We start from the raw sequence: 17,242 nt of genomic DNA on the forward strand, positions 1-17,242 counted from the left end.
ACTCGTTTAGTCGTTTTAACCTTTTGGACATCGCCAGTCACCGTTTTCACTTCGGTTACTTTAACTTCTTCTGGCAGTTCTTCGACTACGTGTGCCGTATCGGGTGTGAGGAGTGTTTCAAGAGGTGTGAGTGTTTCATCAGTGAGTGTATGTGAGGTGTGTTCTGTGATTAAACGTGTTTTATCATCCTCTTGTTCTGTTGTGATTTGTGTAGTTTCTACCTTAGGACCTACCTTCTCCTTGATAATGCGTTTTGTAATTTTCTTGTTCTTTGGCTTACCTTCAGGAGTTTCGATTTCCTCAACAGTGACCTCCTCAGGCAATTCTACTATTTCAACCGGTTTCACTTGTTTCTCTCTCGGAGATTCTTCTTCTGTCACGGAAACAGTTGTGACGGGTTCTTCATCCACTTTCTCCTCGGTTGTTATCTCCGTCTCTTCCTGTCTAGGTCCCTGCCTCTTCTTAATGACTCGTTTAGTCGTTTTAACCTTTTGGACATCGCCAGTCACCGTTTTCACTTCGGTTACTTTAACTTCTTCTGGCAGCTCTTCGATTACGTGTGCCCTATCGGGTGTGTGTAGTGTTTCGAATGGTGCTACGGCTTCGTCAGTGAGTTCTTGTGTTGTGTGAACTGTGATAATAGGTGTTTTGTCATCTTCTTGTTGTGTTGTGATTTGTGTAGTTTCTACCTTAGGACCTACCTTCTTCTTGATAATGCGTTTCGTGATTTTCTTCTGCTTTGGCTTACCTTCAGGAGTTTCGATTTCCTCGATAGTGACCTCCTCTGGCAATTCTACTATTTCAACCGGTTTCACTTGTTCCTCTCTCGGAGATTCTTCTTCTGTCACGGAAACAGTTGTGACGGGTTCTTCACCCTCTTTTTCCTCGGTTGTTATCTCCGTCACTTCCTGTCTAGGTCCCTGCCTCTTCTTAATGACTCGTTTAGTCGTTTTAACCTTTTGGACATCGCCAGTCACCGTTTTCACTTCGGTTACTTTAACTTCTTCTGGCAGCTCTTCGATTACGTGTGCCCTATCGGGTGTGTGTAGTGTTTCGAATGGTGCTACGGCTTCGTCAGTGAGTTCTTGTGTTGTGTGAACTGTGATAATAGGTGTTTTGTCATCTTCTTGGTGTGTTGTGATTTGTGTAGTTTCTACCTTAGGACCTACCTTCTTCTTGATAATGCGTTTCGTGATTTTCTTCTGCTTTGGCTTACCTTCAGGAGTTTCGATTTCCTCGATAGTGACCTCCTCTGGCAATTCTACTATTTCAACCGGTTTCACTTGTTCCTCTCTCGGAGATTCTTCTTCTGTCACGGAAACAGTTGTGACGGGTTCTTCACCCTCTTTCTCCTCGGTTGTTATCTCCGTCACTTCCTGTCTAGGTCCCTGCCTCTTCTTAATGACTCGTTTAGTCGTTTTAACCTTTTGGACATCGCCAGTCACCGTTTTCACTTCGGTTACTTTAACTTCTTCTGGCAGCTCTTCGATTACGTGTGCCCTATCGGGTGTGTGTAGTGTTTCGAATGGTGCTACGGCTTCGTCAGTGAGTTCTTGTGTTGTGTGAACTGTGATAATAGGTGTTTTGTCATCTTCTTGGTGTGTTGTGATTTGTGTAGTTTCTACCTTAGGACCTACCTTCTTCTTGATAATGCGTTTCGTGATTTTCTTCTGCTTTGGCTTACCTTCAGGAGTTTCGATTTCCTCGATAGTGACCTCCTCTGGCAATTCTACTATTTCAACCGGTTTCACTGGTTCCTCTCTCGGAGATTCTTCTTCTGTCACGGAAACAGTTGTGACGGGTTCTTCACCCTCTTTCTCCTCGGTTGTTATCTCCGTCACTTCCTGTCTAGGTCCCTGCCTCTTCTTAATGACTCGTTTAGTCGTTTTAACCTTTTGGACATCGCCAGTCACCGTTTTCACTTCGGTTACTTTAACTTCTTCTGGCAGCTCTTCGATTACGTGTGCCCTATCGGGTGTGTGTAGTGTTTCGAATGGTGCTACGGCTTCGTCAGTGAGTTCTTGTGTTGTGTGAACTGTGATAATAGGTGTTTTGTCATCTTCTTGGTGTGTTGTGATTTGTGTAGTTTCTACCTTAGGACCTACCTTCTTCTTGATAATGCGTTTCGTGATTTTCTTCTGCTTTGGCTTACCTTCAGGAGTTTCGATTTCCTCGATAGTGACCTCCTCTGGCAATTCTACTATTTCAACCGGTTTCACTGGTTCCTCTCTCGGAGATTCTTCTTCTGTCACGGAAACAGTTGTGACGGGTTCTTCACCCTCTTTCTCCTCGGTTGTTATCTCCGTCACTTCCTGTCTAGGTCCCTGCCTCTTCTTAATGACTCGTTTAGTCGTTTTAACCTTTTGGACATCGCCAGTCACCGTTTTCACTTCGGTTACTTTAACTTCTTCTGGCAGCTCTTCGATTACGTGTGCCCTATCGGGTGTGTGTAGTGTTTCGAATGGTGCTACGGCTTCGTCAGTGAGTTCTTGTGTTGTGTGAACTGTGATAATAGGTGTTTTGTCATCTTCTTGGTGTGTTGTGATTTGTGTAGTTTCTACCTTAGGACCTACCTTCTTCTTGATAATGCGTTTCGTGATTTTCTTCTGCTTTGGCTTACCTTCAGGAGTTTCGATTTCCTCGATAGTGACCTCCTCTGGCAATTCTACTATTTCAACCGGTTTCACTGGTTCCTCTCTCGGAGATTCTTCTTCTGTCACGGAAACAGTTGTGACGGGTTCTTCACCCTCTTTCTCCTCGGTTGTTATCTCCGTCACTTCCTGTCTAGGTCCCTGCCTCTTCTTAATGACTCGTTTAGTCGTTTTAACCTTTTGGACATCGCCAGTCACCGTTTTCACTTCGGTTACTTTAACTTCTTCTGGCAGCTCTTCGATTACGTGTGCCCTATCGGGTGTGTGTAGTGTTTCGAATGGTGCTACGGCTTCGTCAGTGAGTTCTTGTGTTGTGTGAACTGTGATAATAGGTGTTTTGTCATCTTCTTGGTGTGTTGTGATTTGTGTAGTTTCTACCTTAGGACCTACCTTCTTCTTGATAATGCGTTTCGTGATTTTCTTCTGCTTTGGCTTACCTTCAGGAGTTTCGATTTCCTCGATAGTGACCTCCTCTGGCAATTCTACTATTTCAACCGGTTTCACTGGTTCCTCTCTCGGAGATTCTTCTTCTGTCACGGAAACAGTTGTGACGGGTTCTTCACCCTCTTTCTCCTCGGTTGTTATCTCCGTCACTTCCTGTCTAGGTCCCTGCCTCTTCTTAATGACTCGTTTAGTCGTTTTAACCTTTTGGACATCGCCAGTCACCGTTTTCACTTCGGTTACTTTAACTTCTTCTGGCAGCTCTTCGATTACGTGTGCCCTATCGGGTGTGTGTAGTGTTTCGAATGGTGCTACGGCTTCGTCAGTGAGTTCTTGTGTTGTGTGAACTGTGATAATAGGTGTTTTGTCATCTTCTTGGTGTGTTGTGATTTGTGTAGTTTCTACCTTAGGACCTACCTTCTTCTTGATAATGCGTTTCGTGATTTTCTTCTGCTTTGGCTTACCTTCAGGAGTTTCGATTTCCTCGATAGTGACCTCCTCTGGCAATTCTACTATTTCAACCGGTTTCACTGGTTCCTCTCTCGGAGATTCTTCTTCTGTCACGGAAACAGTTGTGACGGGTTCTTCACCCTCTTTCTCCTCGGTTGTTATCTCCGTCACTTCCTGTCTAGGTCCCTGCCTCTTCTTAATGACTCGTTTAGTCGTTTTAACCTTTTGGACATCGCCAGTCACCGTTTTCACTTCGGTTACTTTAACTTCTTCTGGCAGCTCTTCGATTACGTGTGCCCTATCGGGTGTGTGTAGTGTTTCGAATGGTGCTACGGCTTCGTCAGTGAGTTCTTGTGTTGTGTGAACTGTGATAATAGGTGTTTTGTCATCTTCTTGGTGTGTTGTGATTTGTGTAGTTTCTACCTTAGGACCTACCTTCTTCTTGATAATGCGTTTCGTGATTTTCTTCTGCTTTGGCTTACCTTCAGGAGTTTCGATTTCCTCGATAGTGACCTCCTCTGGCAATTCTACTATTTCAACCGGTTTCACTGGTTCCTCTCTCGGAGATTCTTCTTCTGTCACGGAAACAGTTGTGACGGGTTCTTCACCCTCTTTCTCCTCGGTTGTTATCTCCGTCACTTCCTGTCTAGGTCCCTGCCTCTTCTTAATGACTCGTTTAGTCGTTTTAACCTTTTGGACATCGCCAGTCACCGTTTTCACTTCGGTTACTTTAACTTCTTCTGGCAGCTCTTCGATTACGTGTGCCCTATCGGGTGTGTGTAGTGTTTCGAATGGTGCTACGGCTTCGTCAGTGAGTTCTTGTGTTGTGTGAACTGTGATAATAGGTGTTTTGTCATCTTCTTGGTGTGTTGTGATTTGTGTAGTTTCTACCTTAGGACCTACCTTCTTCTTGATAATGCGTTTCGTGATTTTCTTCTGCTTTGGCTTACCTTCAGGAGTTTCGATTTCCTCGATAGTGACCTCCTCTGGCAATTCTACTATTTCAACCGGTTTCACTGGTTCCTCTCTCGGAGATTCTTCTTCTGTCACGGAAACAGTTGTGACGGGTTCTTCACCCTCTTTCTCCTCGGTTGTTATCTCCGTCACTTCCTGTCTAGGTCCCTGCCTCTTCTTAATGACTCGTTTAGTCGTTTTAACCTTTTGGACATCGCCAGTCACCGTTTTCACTTCGGTTACTTTAACTTCTTCTGGCAGCTCTTCGATTACGTGTGCCCTATCGGGTGTGTGTAGTGTTTCGAATGGTGCTACGGCTTCGTCAGTGAGTTCTTGTGTTGTGTGAACTGTGATAATAGGTGTTTTGTCATCTTCTTGGTGTGTTGTGATTTGTGTAGTTTCTACCTTAGGACCTACCTTCTTCTTGATAATGCGTTTCGTGATTTTCTTCTGCTTTGGCTTACCTTCAGGAGTTTCGATTTCCTCGATAGTGACCTCCTCTGGCAATTCTACTATTTCAACCGGTTTCACTGGTTCCTCTCTCGGAGATTCTTCTTCTGTCACGGAAACAGTTGTGACGGGTTCTTCACCCTCTTTCTCCTCGGTTGTTATCTCCGTCACTTCCTGTCTAGGTCCCTGCCTCTTCTTAATGACTCGTTTAGTCGTTTTAACCTTTTGGACATCGCCAGTCACCGTTTTCACTTCGGTTACTTTAACTTCTTCTGGCAGCTCTTCGATTACGTGTGCCCTATCGGGTGTGTGTAGTGTTTCGAATGGTGCTACGGCTTCGTCAGTGAGTTCTTGTGTTGTGTGAACTGTGATAATAGGTGTTTTGTCATCTTCTTGGTGTGTTGTGATTTGTGTAGTTTCTACCTTAGGACCTACCTTCTTCTTGATAATGCGTTTCGTGATTTTCTTCTGCTTTGGCTTACCTTCAGGAGTTTCGATTTCCTCGATAGTGACCTCCTCTGGCAATTCTACTATTTCAACCGGTTTCACTGGTTCCTCTCTCGGAGATTCTTCTTCTGTCACGGAAACAGTTGTGACGGGTTCTTCACCCTCTTTCTCCTCGGTTGTTATCTCCGTCACTTCCTGTCTAGGTCCCTGCCTCTTCTTAATGACTCGTTTAGTCGTTTTAACCTTTTGGACATCGCCAGTCACCGTTTTCACTTCGGTTACTTTAACTTCTTCTGGCAGCTCTTCGATTACGTGTGCCCTATCGGGTGTGTGTAGTGTTTCGAATGGTGCTACGGCTTCGTCAGTGAGTTCTTGTGTTGTGTGAACTGTGATAATAGGTGTTTTGTCATCTTCTTGGTGTGTTGTGATTTGTGTAGTTTCTACCTTAGGACCTACCTTCTTCTTGATAATGCGTTTCGTGATTTTCTTCTGCTTTGGCTTACCTTCAGGAGTTTCGATTTCCTCGATAGTGACCTCCTCTGGCAATTCTACTATTTCAACCGGTTTCACTGGTTCCTCTCTCGGAGATTCTTCTTCTGTCACGGAAACAGTTGTGACGGGTTCTTCACCCTCTTTCTCCTCGGTTGTTATCTCCGTCACTTCCTGTCTAGGTCCCTGCCTCTTCTTAATGACTCGTTTAGTCGTTTTAACCTTTTGGACATCGCCAGTCACCGTTTTCACTTCGGTTACTTTAACTTCTTCTGGCAGCTCTTCGATTACGTGTGCCCTATCGGGTGTGTGTAGTGTTTCGAATGGTGCTACGGCTTCGTCAGTGAGTTCTTGTGTTGTGTGAACTGTGATAATAGGTGTTTTGTCATCTTCTTGGTGTGTTGTGATTTGTGTAGTTTCTACCTTAGGACCTACCTTCTTCTTGATAATGCGTTTCGTGATTTTCTTCTGCTTTGGCTTACCTTCAGGAGTTTCGATTTCCTCGATAGTGACCTCCTCTGGCAATTCTACTATTTCAACCGGTTTCACTGGTTCCTCTCTCGGAGATTCTTCTTCTGTCACGGAAACAGTTGTGACGGGTTCTTCACCCTCTTTCTCCTCGGTTGTTATCTCCGTCACTTCCTGTCTAGGTCCCTGCCTCTTCTTAATGACTCGTTTAGTCGTTTTAACCTTTTGGACATCGCCAGTCACCGTTTTCACTTCGGTTACTTTAACTTCTTCTGGCAGCTCTTCGATTACGTGTGCCCTATCGGGTGTGTGTAGTGTTTCGAATGGTGCTACGGCTTCGTCAGTGAGTTCTTGTGTTGTGTGAACTGTGATAATAGGTGTTTTGTCATCTTCTTGGTGTGTTGTGATTTGTGTAGTTTCTACCTTAGGACCTACCTTCTTCTTGATAATGCGTTTCGTGATTTTCTTCTGCTTTGGCTTACCTTCAGGAGTTTCGATTTCCTCGATAGTGACCTCCTCTGGCAATTCTACCATTTCAACCGGTTTCACTGGTTCCTCTCTCGGAGATTCTTCTTCTGTCACGGAAACAGTTGTGACGGGTTCTTCACCCTCTTTCTCCTCGGTTGTTATCTCCGTCACTTCCTGTCTAGGTCCCTGCCTCTTCTTAATGACTCGTTTAGTCGTTTTAACCTTTTGGACATCGCCAGTCACCGTTTTCACTTCGGTTACTTTAACTTCTTCTGGCAGCTCTTCGATTACGTGTGCCCTATCGGGTGTGTGTAGTGTTTCGAATGGTGCTACGGCTTCGTCAGTGAGTTCTTGTGTTGTGTGAACTGTGATAATAGGTGTTTTATCGTCTTCTTGTTGTGTTGTGATTTGTGTAGTTTCTACCTTAGGACCTACCTTCTTCTTGATAATGCGTTTTGTAATTTTCGTGTGCTTTGGCTTACCTTCAGGAGTTTCGATTTCCTCGATAGTGACCTCCTCTGGCAATTCTACTATTTCAACCGGTTTCACTTGTTCCTCTCTCGGAGATTCTTCTTCTGTCACGGAAACAGTTGTGACGGGTTCTTCACCCTCTTTCTCCTCGGTTGTTATCTCCGTCACTTCCTGTCTAGGTCCCTGCCTCTTCTTAATGACTCGTTTAGTCGTTTTAACCTTTTGGACATCGCCAGTAACCGTTTTCACTTCGGTTACTTTAACTTCTTCTGGCAGCTCTTCGATTACGTGTGCCCTATCGGGTGTGTGTAGTGTTTCGAATGGTGCTACGGCTTCGTCAGTGAGTTCTTGTGTTGTGTGAACTGTGATAATAGGTGTTTTGTCATCTTCTTGTTGTGTTGTGATTTGTGTAGTTTCTACCTTAGGACCTACCTTCTTCTTGATAATGCGTTTCGTGATTTTCTTCTGCTTTGGCTTACCTTCAGGAGTTTCGATTTCCTCGATAGTGACCTCCTCTGGCAATTCTACTATTTCAACCGGTTTCACTGGTTCCTCTCTCGGAGATTCTTCTTCTGTCACGGAAACAGTTGTGACGGGTTCTTCACCCTCTTTCTCCTCGGTTGTTATCTCCGTCACTTCCTGTCTAGGTCCCTGCCTCTTCTTAATGACTCGTTTAGTCGTTTTAACCTTTTGGACATCGCCAGTCACCGTTTTCACTTCGGTTACTTTAACTTCTTCTGGCAGCTCTTCGATTACGTGTGCCGTATCGGGTGTGTGTAGTGTTTCGAATGGTGCTACGGCTTCGTCAGTGAGTTCTTGTGTTGTGTGAACTGTGATAATAGGTGTTTTGTCATCTTCTTGGTGTGTTGTGATTTGTGTAGTTTCTACCTTAGGACCTACCTTCTTCTTGATAATGCGTTTCGTGATTTTCTTCTGCTTTGGCTTACCTTCAGGAGTTTCGATTTCCTCGATAGTGACCTCCTCTGGCAATTCTACTATTTCAACCGGTTTCACTGGTTCCTCTCTCGGAGATTCTTCTTCTGTCACGGAAACAGTTGTGACGGGTTCTTCACCCTCTTTCTCCTCGGTTGTTATCTCCGTCACTTCCTGTCTAGGTCCCTGCCTCTTCTTAATGACTCGTTTAGTCGTTTTAACCTTTTGGACATCGCCAGTCACCGTTTTCACTTCGGTTACTTTAACTTCTTCTGGCAGCTCTTCGATTACGTGTGCCCTATCGGGTGTGTGTAGTGTTTCGAATAGTGCTACGGCTTCGTCAGTGAGTTCTTGTGTTGTGTGAACTGTGATAATAGGTGTTTTGTCATCTTCTTGGTGTGTTGTGATTTGTGTAGTTTCTACCTTAGGACCTACCTTCTTCTTGATAATGCGTTTCGTGATTTTCTTCTGCTTTGGCTTACCTTCAGGAGTTTCGATTTCCTCGATAGTGACCTCCTCTGGCAATTCTACTATTTCAACCGGTTTCACTGGTTCCTCGCTCGGAGATTCTTCTTCTGTCACGGAAACAGTTGTGACGGGTTCTTCACCCTCTTTCTCCTCGGTTGTTATCTCCGTCACTTCCTGTCTAGGTCCCTGCCTCTTCTTAATGACTCGTTTAGTCGTTTTAACCTTTTGGACATCGCCAGTCACCGTTTTCACTTCGGTTACTTTAACTTCTTCTGGCAGCTCTTCGACTACGTGTGCCGTATCGGGTGTGTGCAGTGTTTCGAATGGTGCTACGGCTTCGTCAGTGAGTTCTTGTGTTGTGTGAACTGTGATAATAGGTGTTTTGTCATCTTCTTGGTGTGTTGTTATTTGTGTAGTTTCTACCTTAGGACCTACCTTCTTCTTGATAATGCGTTTCGTGATTTTCTTCTGCTTTGGCTTACCTTCAGGAGTTTCGATTTCCTCGATAGTGACCTCCTCTGGCAATTCTACTATTTCAACCGGTTTCACTGGTTCCTCTCTCGGAGATTCTTCTTCTGTCACGGAAACAGTTGTGACGGGTTCTTCACCCTCTTTCTCCTCGGTTGTTATCTCCGTCACTTCCTGTCTAGGTCCCTGCCTCTTCTTAATGACTCGTTTAGTCGTTTTAACCTTTTGGACATCGCCAGTCACCGTTTTCACTTCGGTTACTTTAACTTCTTCTGGCAGCTCTTCGACTACGTGTGCCGTATCGGGTGTGTGCAGTGTTTCGAATGGTGCTACGGCTTCGTCAGTGAGTTCTTGTGTTGTGTGAACTGTGATAATAGGTGTTTTGTCATCTTCTTGGTGTGTTGTTATTTGTGTAGTTTCTACCTTAGGACCTACCTTCTTCTTGATAATGCGTTTCGTGATTTTCTTCTGCTTTGGCTTACCTTCAGGAGTTTCGATTTCCTCGATAGTGACCTCCTCTGGCAATTCTACTATTTCAACCGGTTTCACTGGTTCCTCTCTCGGAGATTCTTCTTCTGTCACGGAAACAGTTGTGACGGGTTCTTCACCCTCTTTCTCCTCGGTTGTTATCTCCGTCACTTCCTGTCTAGGTCCCTGCCTCTTCTTAATGACTCGTTTAGTCGTTTTAACCTTTTGGACATCGCCAGTCACCGTTTTCACTTCGGTTACTTTAACTTCTTCTGGCAGCTCTTCGATTACGTGTGCCCTATCGGGTGTGTGTAGTGTTTCGAATGGTGCTACGGCTTCGTCAGTGAGTTCTTGTGTTGTGTGAACTGTGATAATAGGTGTTTTGTCATCTTCTTGGTGTGTTGTGATTTGTGTAGTTTCTACCTTAGGACCTACCTTCTTCTTGATAATGCGTTTCGTGATTTTCTTCTGCTTTGGCTTACCTTCAGGAGTTTCGATTTCCTCGATAGTGACCTCCTCTGGCAATTCTACTATTTCAACCGGTTTCACTGGTTCCTCTCTCGGAGATTCTTCTTCTGTCACGGAAACAGTTGTGACGGGTTCTTCACCCTCTTTCTCCTCGGTTGTTATCTCCGTCACTTCCTGTCTAGGTCCCTGCCTCTTCTTAATGACTCGTTTAGTCGTTTTAACCTTTTGGACATCGCCAGTAACCGTTTTCACTTCGGTTACTTTAACTTCTTCTGGCAGCTCTTCGATTACGTGTGCCCTATCGGGTGTGTGTAGTGTTTCGAATGGTGCTACGGCTTCGTCAGTGAGTTCTTGTGTTGTGTGAACTGTGATAATAGGTGTTTTGTCATCTTCTTGTTGTGTTGTGATTTGTGTAGTTTCAACCTTAGGACCTACCTTCTTCTTGATAATGCGTTTCGTGATTTTCTTCTGCTTTGGCTTACCTTCAGGAGTTTCGATTTCCTCGATAGTGACCTCCTCTGGCAATTCTACCATTTCAACCGGTTTCACTTGTTCCTCTCTCGGAGATTCTTCTTCTGTCACGGAAACAGTTGTGACGGGTTCTTCACCCTCTTTCTCCTCGGTTGTTATCTCCGTCACTTCCTGTCTAGGTCCCTGCCTCTTCCTAATGACTCGTTTAGTCGTTTTAACCTTTTGGACATCGCCAGTCACCGTTTTCACTTCGGTTACTTTAACTTCTTCTGGCAGCTCTTCGACTACGTGTGCCGTATCGGGTGTGTGCAGTGTTTCGAATGGTGCTACGGCTTCGTCAGTGGGTTCTTGTGTTGTGTGAACTGTGATAATAGGTGTTTTGTCATCTTCTTGGTGTGTTGTGATTTGTGTAGTTTCTACCTTAGGACCTACCTTCTTCTTGATAATGCGTTTCGTGATTTTCTTCTGCTTTGGCTTACCTTCAGGAGTTTCGATTTTCTCGATAGTGACCTCCTCTGGCAATTCTACTATTTCAACCGGTTTCACTTGTTCCTCTCTCGGAGATTCTTCTTCTGTCACGGTAACAGTTGTGACGGGTTCTTCACCCTCTTTCTCCTCGGTTGTTATCTCCGTCACTTCCTGTCTAGGTCCCTGCCTCTTCTTAATGACTCGTTTAGTCGTTTTAACCTTTTGGACATCGCCAGTCACCGTTTTCACTTCGGTTACTTTAACTTCTTCTGGCAGCTCTTCGATTACGTGTGCCCTATCGGGTGTGTGTAGTGTTTCGAATGGTGCTACGGCTTCGTCAGTGAGTTCTTGTGTTGTGTGAACTGTGATAATAGGTGTTTTGTCATCTTCTTGTTGTGTTGTGATTTGTGTAGTTTCCACCTTAGGACCTACCTTCTTCTTGATAATGCGTTTCGTGATTTTCTTGTGCTTTGGCTTACCTTCAGGAGTTTCGATTTCCTCGATAGTGACTTCCTCTGGCAATTCTACCATTTCAACCGGTTTCACTGGTTCCTCTCTCGGAGATTCTTCTTCTGTCACGGAAACAGTTGTGACGGGTTCTTCACCCTCTTTCTCCTCGGTTGTTATCTCCGTCACTTCCTGTCTAGGTCCCTGCCTCTTCTTAATGACTCGTTTAGTCGTTTTAACCTTTTGGACATCGCCAGTCACCGTTTTCACTTCGGTTACTTTAACTTCTTCTGGCAGCTCTTCGACTACGTGTGCCGTATCGGGTGTGTGCAGTGTTTCGAATGGTGCTACGGCTTCGTCAGTGAGTTCTTGTGTTGTGTGAACTGTGATAATAGGTGTTTTGTCATCTTCTTGGTGTGTTGTGATTTGTGTAGTTTCTACCTTAGGACCTACCTTCTTCTTGATAATGCGTTTCGTGATTTTCTTCTGCTTTGGCTTACCTTCAGGAGTTTCGATTTCCTCGATAGTGACCTCCTCTGGCAATTCTACTATTTCAACCGGTTTCACTGGTTCCTCTCTCGGAGATTCTTCTTCTGTCACGGAAACAGTTGTGACGGGTTCTTCACCCTCTTTCTCCTCGGTTGTTATCTCCGTCACTTCCTGTCTAGGTCCCTGCCTCTTCTTAATGACTCGTTTAGTCGTTTTAACCTTTTGGACATCTCCAGTCACCGTTTTCACTTCGGTTACTTTAACTTCTTCTGGCAGCTCTTCGACTACGTGTGCCGTATCGGGTGTGTGCAGTGTTTCGAATGGTGGTACGGCTTCGTCAGTGAGTTCTTGTGTTGTGTGAACTGTGATAATAGGTGTTTTGTCATCTTCTTGGTGTGTTGTGATTTGTGTAGTTTCTACCTTAGGACCTACCTTCTTCTTGATAATGCGTTTCGTGATTTTCTTCTGCTTTGGCTTACCTTCAGGAGTTTCGATTTCCTCAATAGTGACCTCCTCTGGCAATTCTACTATTTCAACCGGTTTCACTGGTTCCTCTCTCGGAGATTCTTCTTCTGTCACGGTAACAGTTGTGACGGGTTCTTCACCCTCTTTCTCCTCGGTTGTTATCTCCGTCACTTCCTGTCTAGGCCCCTGCCTCTTCTTAATGACTCGTTTAGTCGTTTTAACCTTTTGGACATCGCCAGTCACCGTTTTCACTTCGGTTACTTTAACTTCTTCTGGCAGCTCTTCGACTACGTGTGCCGTATCGGGTGTGTGCAGTGTTTCGAATGGTGCTACGGCTTCGTCAGTGAGTTCTTGTGTTGTGTGAACTGTGATAATAGGTGTTTTGTCATCTTCTTGGTGTGTTGTGATTTGTGTAGTTTCTACCTTAGGACCTACCTTCTTCTTGATAATGCGTTTTGTGATTTTCTTGTGCTTTGGCTTACCTTCAGGAGTTTCGATTTCCTCAATAGTGACCTCCTCTGGCAATTCTACTATTTCAACCGGTTTCACTTGTTCCTCTCTCGGAGATTCTTCTTCTGTCACGGAAACAGTTGTTACGGGTTCTTCACCGTCTTTCTCCTCGGTTGTTATCTCCGTCACTTCCTGTCTAGGTCCCTGCCTCTTCCTAATGACTCGTTTAGTCGTTTTAACCTTTTGGACATCGCCAGTCACCGTTTTCACTTCGGTTACTTTAACTTCTTCTGGCAGCTCTTCGACTACGTGTGCCGTACCGGGTGTGTGCAGTGTTTCGAATGGTGCTACGGCTTCGTCAGTGAGTTCTTGTGTTGTGTGAACTGTGATAATAGGTGTTTTGTCATCTTCCTGTTGTGTTGTGATTTGTGTAGTTTCTACCTTAGGACCTACCTTCTTCTTGATAATTTGTTTTGTTATTTTCTTGTGCTTTGGCTTACCTTCAGGAGTTTCGATTTCCTCAATAGTGACCTCCTCTGGCAATTCTACTATTTCAACCGGTTTCACTGGTTCCTCTCTCGGAGATTCTTCTTCTGTCACGGAAACAGTTGTGACGGGTTCTTCACCCTCTTTCTCCTCGGTTGTTATCTCCGTCACTTCCTGTCTAGGTCCCTGCCTCTTCTTAATGACTCGTTTAGTCGTTTTAACCTTTTGGACATCGCCAGTCACCGTTTTCACTTCGGTTACTTTAACTTCTGGCAGCTCTTCGACTACGTGTGCCGTATCGGGTGTGTGCAGTGTTTCGAATGGTGCTACGGCTTCGTCAGTGAGTTCTTGTGTTGTGTGAACTGTGATAATAGGTGTTTTGTCATCTTCTTGGTGTGTTGTGATTTGTGTAGTTTCTACCTTAGGACCTACCTTCTTCTTGATAATGCGTTTTGTTATTTTCTTGTGCTTTGGCTTACCTTCAGGAGTTTCGATTTCCTCGATAGTGACCTCCTCTGGCAATTCTACCATTTCAACCGGTTTCACTTGTTCCTGTCTCGGAGATTCTTCTTCTGTCACGGAAACAGTTGTGACGGGTTCTTCACCCTCTTTCTCCTCGGTTGTTATCTCCGTCACTTCCTGTCTAGGTCCCTGCCTCTTCCTAATGACTCGTTTAGTCGTTTTAACCTTTTGGACATCGCCAGTCACCGTTTTCACTTCGGTTACTTTCACTTCTTCTGGCAGCTCTTCGACTACGTGTGCCGTATCGGGTGTGTGGAGTGTTTCGAATGGTGCTACGGCTTCATCAGTGAGTTCTTGTGTTGTGTGAACTGTGATAATAGGTGTTTTGTCATCTTCCTGTTGTGTTGTGATTTGTGTAGTTTCTACCTTAGGACCTACCTTCTTCTTGATAATGCGTTTTGTTATTTTCTTGTGCTTTGGCTTACCTTCAGGAGTTTCGATTTCCTCGATAGTGACCTCCTCTGGCAATTCTACCATTTCAACCGGTTTCACTTGTTCCTCTCTCGGAGATTCTTCTTCTGTCACGGAAACAGTTGTGACGGGTTCTTCACCCTCTTTCTCCTCGGTTGTTATCTCCGTCACTTCCTGTCTAGGTCCCTGCCTCTTCTTAATGACTCGTTTAGTCGTTTTAACCTTTTGGACATCGCCAGTCACCGTTTTCACTTCGGTTACTTTAACTTCTTCTGGCAGCTCTTCGACTACGTGTGCCGTATCGGGTGTGTGCAGTGTTTCGAATGGTGCTACGGCTTCGTCAGTGAGTTCTTGTGTTGTGTGAACTGTGATAATAGGTGTTTTGTCATCTTCTTGGTGTGTTGTGATTTGTGTAGTTTCTACCTTAGGACCTACCTTCTTCTTGATAATGCGTTTTGTTATTTTCTTGTGCTTTGGCTTACCTTCAGGAGTTTCGATTTCCTCGATAGTGACCTCCTCTGGTAATTCTACCATTTCAACCGGTTTCACTTGTTCCTGTCTTGGAGATTCTTCTTCTGTCACGGAAACAGTTGTGACGGGTTCTTCACCCTCTTTCTCCTCGGTTGTTATCTCCGTCACTTCCTGTCTAGGTCCCTGCCTCTTCCTAATGACTCGTTTAGTCGTTTTAACCTTTTGGACATCGCCAGTCACCGTTTTCACTTCGGTTACTTTCACTTCTTCTGGCAGCTCTTCGACTACGTGTGCCGTATCGGGTGTGTGGAGTGTTTCGAATGGTGCTACGGCTTCATCAGTGAGTTCTTGTGTTGTGTGAACTGTGATAATAGGTGTTTTGTCATCTTCCTGTTGTGTTGTGATTTGTGTAGTTTCTACCTTAGGACCTACCTTCTTCTTGATAATGCGTTTTGTTATTTTCTTGTGCTTTGGCTTACCTTCAGGAGTTTCGATTTCCTCGATAGTGACCTCCTCTGGCAATTCTACCATTTCAACCGGTTTCACTTGTTCCTCTCTCGGAGATTCTTCTTCTGTCACGGAAACAGTTGTGACGGGTTCTTCACCCTCTTTCTCCTCGGTTGTTATCTCCGTCACTTCCTGTCTAGGTCCCTGCCTCTTCTTAATGACTCGTTTAGTCGTTTTAACCTTTTGGACATCGCCAGTCACCGTTTTCACTTCGGTTACTTTAACTTCTTCTGGCAGCTCTTCGACTACGTGTGCCGTATCGGGTGTGTGCAGTGTTTCGAATGGTGCTACGGCTTCGTCAGTGAGTTCTTGTGTTGTGTGAACTGTGATAATAGGTGTTTTGTCATCTTCTTGGTGTGTTGTGATTTGTGTAGTTTCTACCTTAGGACCTACCTTCTTCTTGATAATGCGTTTTGTTATTTTCTTGAGCTTTGGCTTACCTTCAGGAGTTTCGATTTCCTCGATAGTGACCTCCTCTGGTAATTCTATCATTTCAACCGGTTTCACTTGTTCCTGTCTCGGAGATTCTTCTTCTGTCACGGAAACAGTTGTGACGGGTTCTTCACCCTCTTTCTCCTCGGTTGTTATCTCCGTCACTTCCTGTCTAGGTCCCTGCCTCTTCCTAATGACTCGTTTAGTCGTTTTAACCTTTTGGACATCGCCAGTCACCGTTTTCACTTCGGTTACTTTCACTTCTTCTGGCAGCTCTTCGACTACGTGTGCCGTATCGGGTGTGTGGAGTGTTTCGAATGGTGCTACGGCTTCATCAGTGAGTTCTTGTGTTGTGTGAACTGTGATAATAGGTGTTTTGTCATCTTCTTGGTGTGTTGTGATTTGTGTAGTTTCTACCTTAGGACCTACCTTCTTCTTGATAATGCGTTTTGTTATTTTCTTGTGCTTTGGCTTACCTTCAGGAGTTTCGATTTCCTCGATAGTGACCTCCTCTGGCAATTCTACCATTTCAACCGGTTTCACTTGTTCCTGTCTCGGAGATTCTTCTTCTGTCACGGAAACAGTTGTGACGGGTTCTTCACCCTCTTTCTCCTCGGTTGTTATCTCCGTCACTTCCTGTCTAGGTCCCTGCCTCTTCCTAATGACTCGTTTATTCGTTTTAACCTTTTGGACATCGCCAGTCACCGTTTTCACTTCGGTTACTTTCACTTCTTCTGGCAGCTCTTCGACTACGTGTGCCGTATCGGGTGTGTGGAGTGTTTCGAATGGTGCTACGGCTTCATCAGTGAGTTCTTGTGTTGTGTGAACTGTGATAATAGGTGTTTTGTCATCTTCCTGTTGTGTTGTGATTTGTGTAGTTTCTACCTTAGGACCTACCTTCTTCTTGATAATGCGTTTTGTTATTTTCTTGTGCTTTGGCTTACCTTCAGGAGTTTCGATTTCCTCGATAGTGACCTCCTCTGGCAATTCTACCATTTCAACCGGTTTCACTTGTTCCTCTCTCGGAGATTCTTCTTCTGTCACGGAAACAGTTGTGACGGGTTCTTCACCCTCTTTCTCCTCGGTTGTTATCTCCGTCACTTCCTGTCTAGGTCCCTGCCTCTTCTTAATGACTCGTTTAGTCGTTTTAACCTTTTGGACATCGCCAGTCACCGTTTTCACTTCGGTTACTTTAACTTCTTCTGGCAGCTCTTCGACTACGTGTGCCGTATCGGGTGTGTGCAGTGTTTCGAATGGTGCTACGGCTTCGTCAGTGAGTTCTTGTGTTGTGTGAACTGTGATAATAGGTGTTTTGTCATCTTCTTGGTGTGTTGTGATTTGTGTAGTTTCTACCTTAGGACCTACCTTCTTCTTGATAATGCGTTTCGTGATTTTCTTCTGCTTTGGCTTACCTTCAGGAGTTTCGATTTCCTCGATAGTGACCTCCTCTGGCAATTCTACTATTTCAACCGGTTTCACTTGTTCCTCTCTCGGAGATTCTTCTTCAATCACTTCTGCAGTGTCAGGTT

General features: G+C 44.8%; 1 protein-coding gene across 7 annotated transcripts in view; it reads right to left on the reverse strand.

Annotated features, from left to right (window-relative positions):
- Positions 1–17,242, reverse strand: part of LOC116777091 (titin) — an 88,685-nt gene that overhangs the window by 14,734 nt on the left and 56,709 nt on the right. The window lies entirely within an intron of this gene.

Source organism: Danaus plexippus, chromosome Z (genome assembly GCF_018135715.1).
Source record: "Danaus plexippus chromosome Z, MEX_DaPlex, whole genome shotgun sequence".
NCBI lineage: Eukaryota > Metazoa > Arthropoda > Insecta > Lepidoptera > Nymphalidae > Danaus > Danaus plexippus.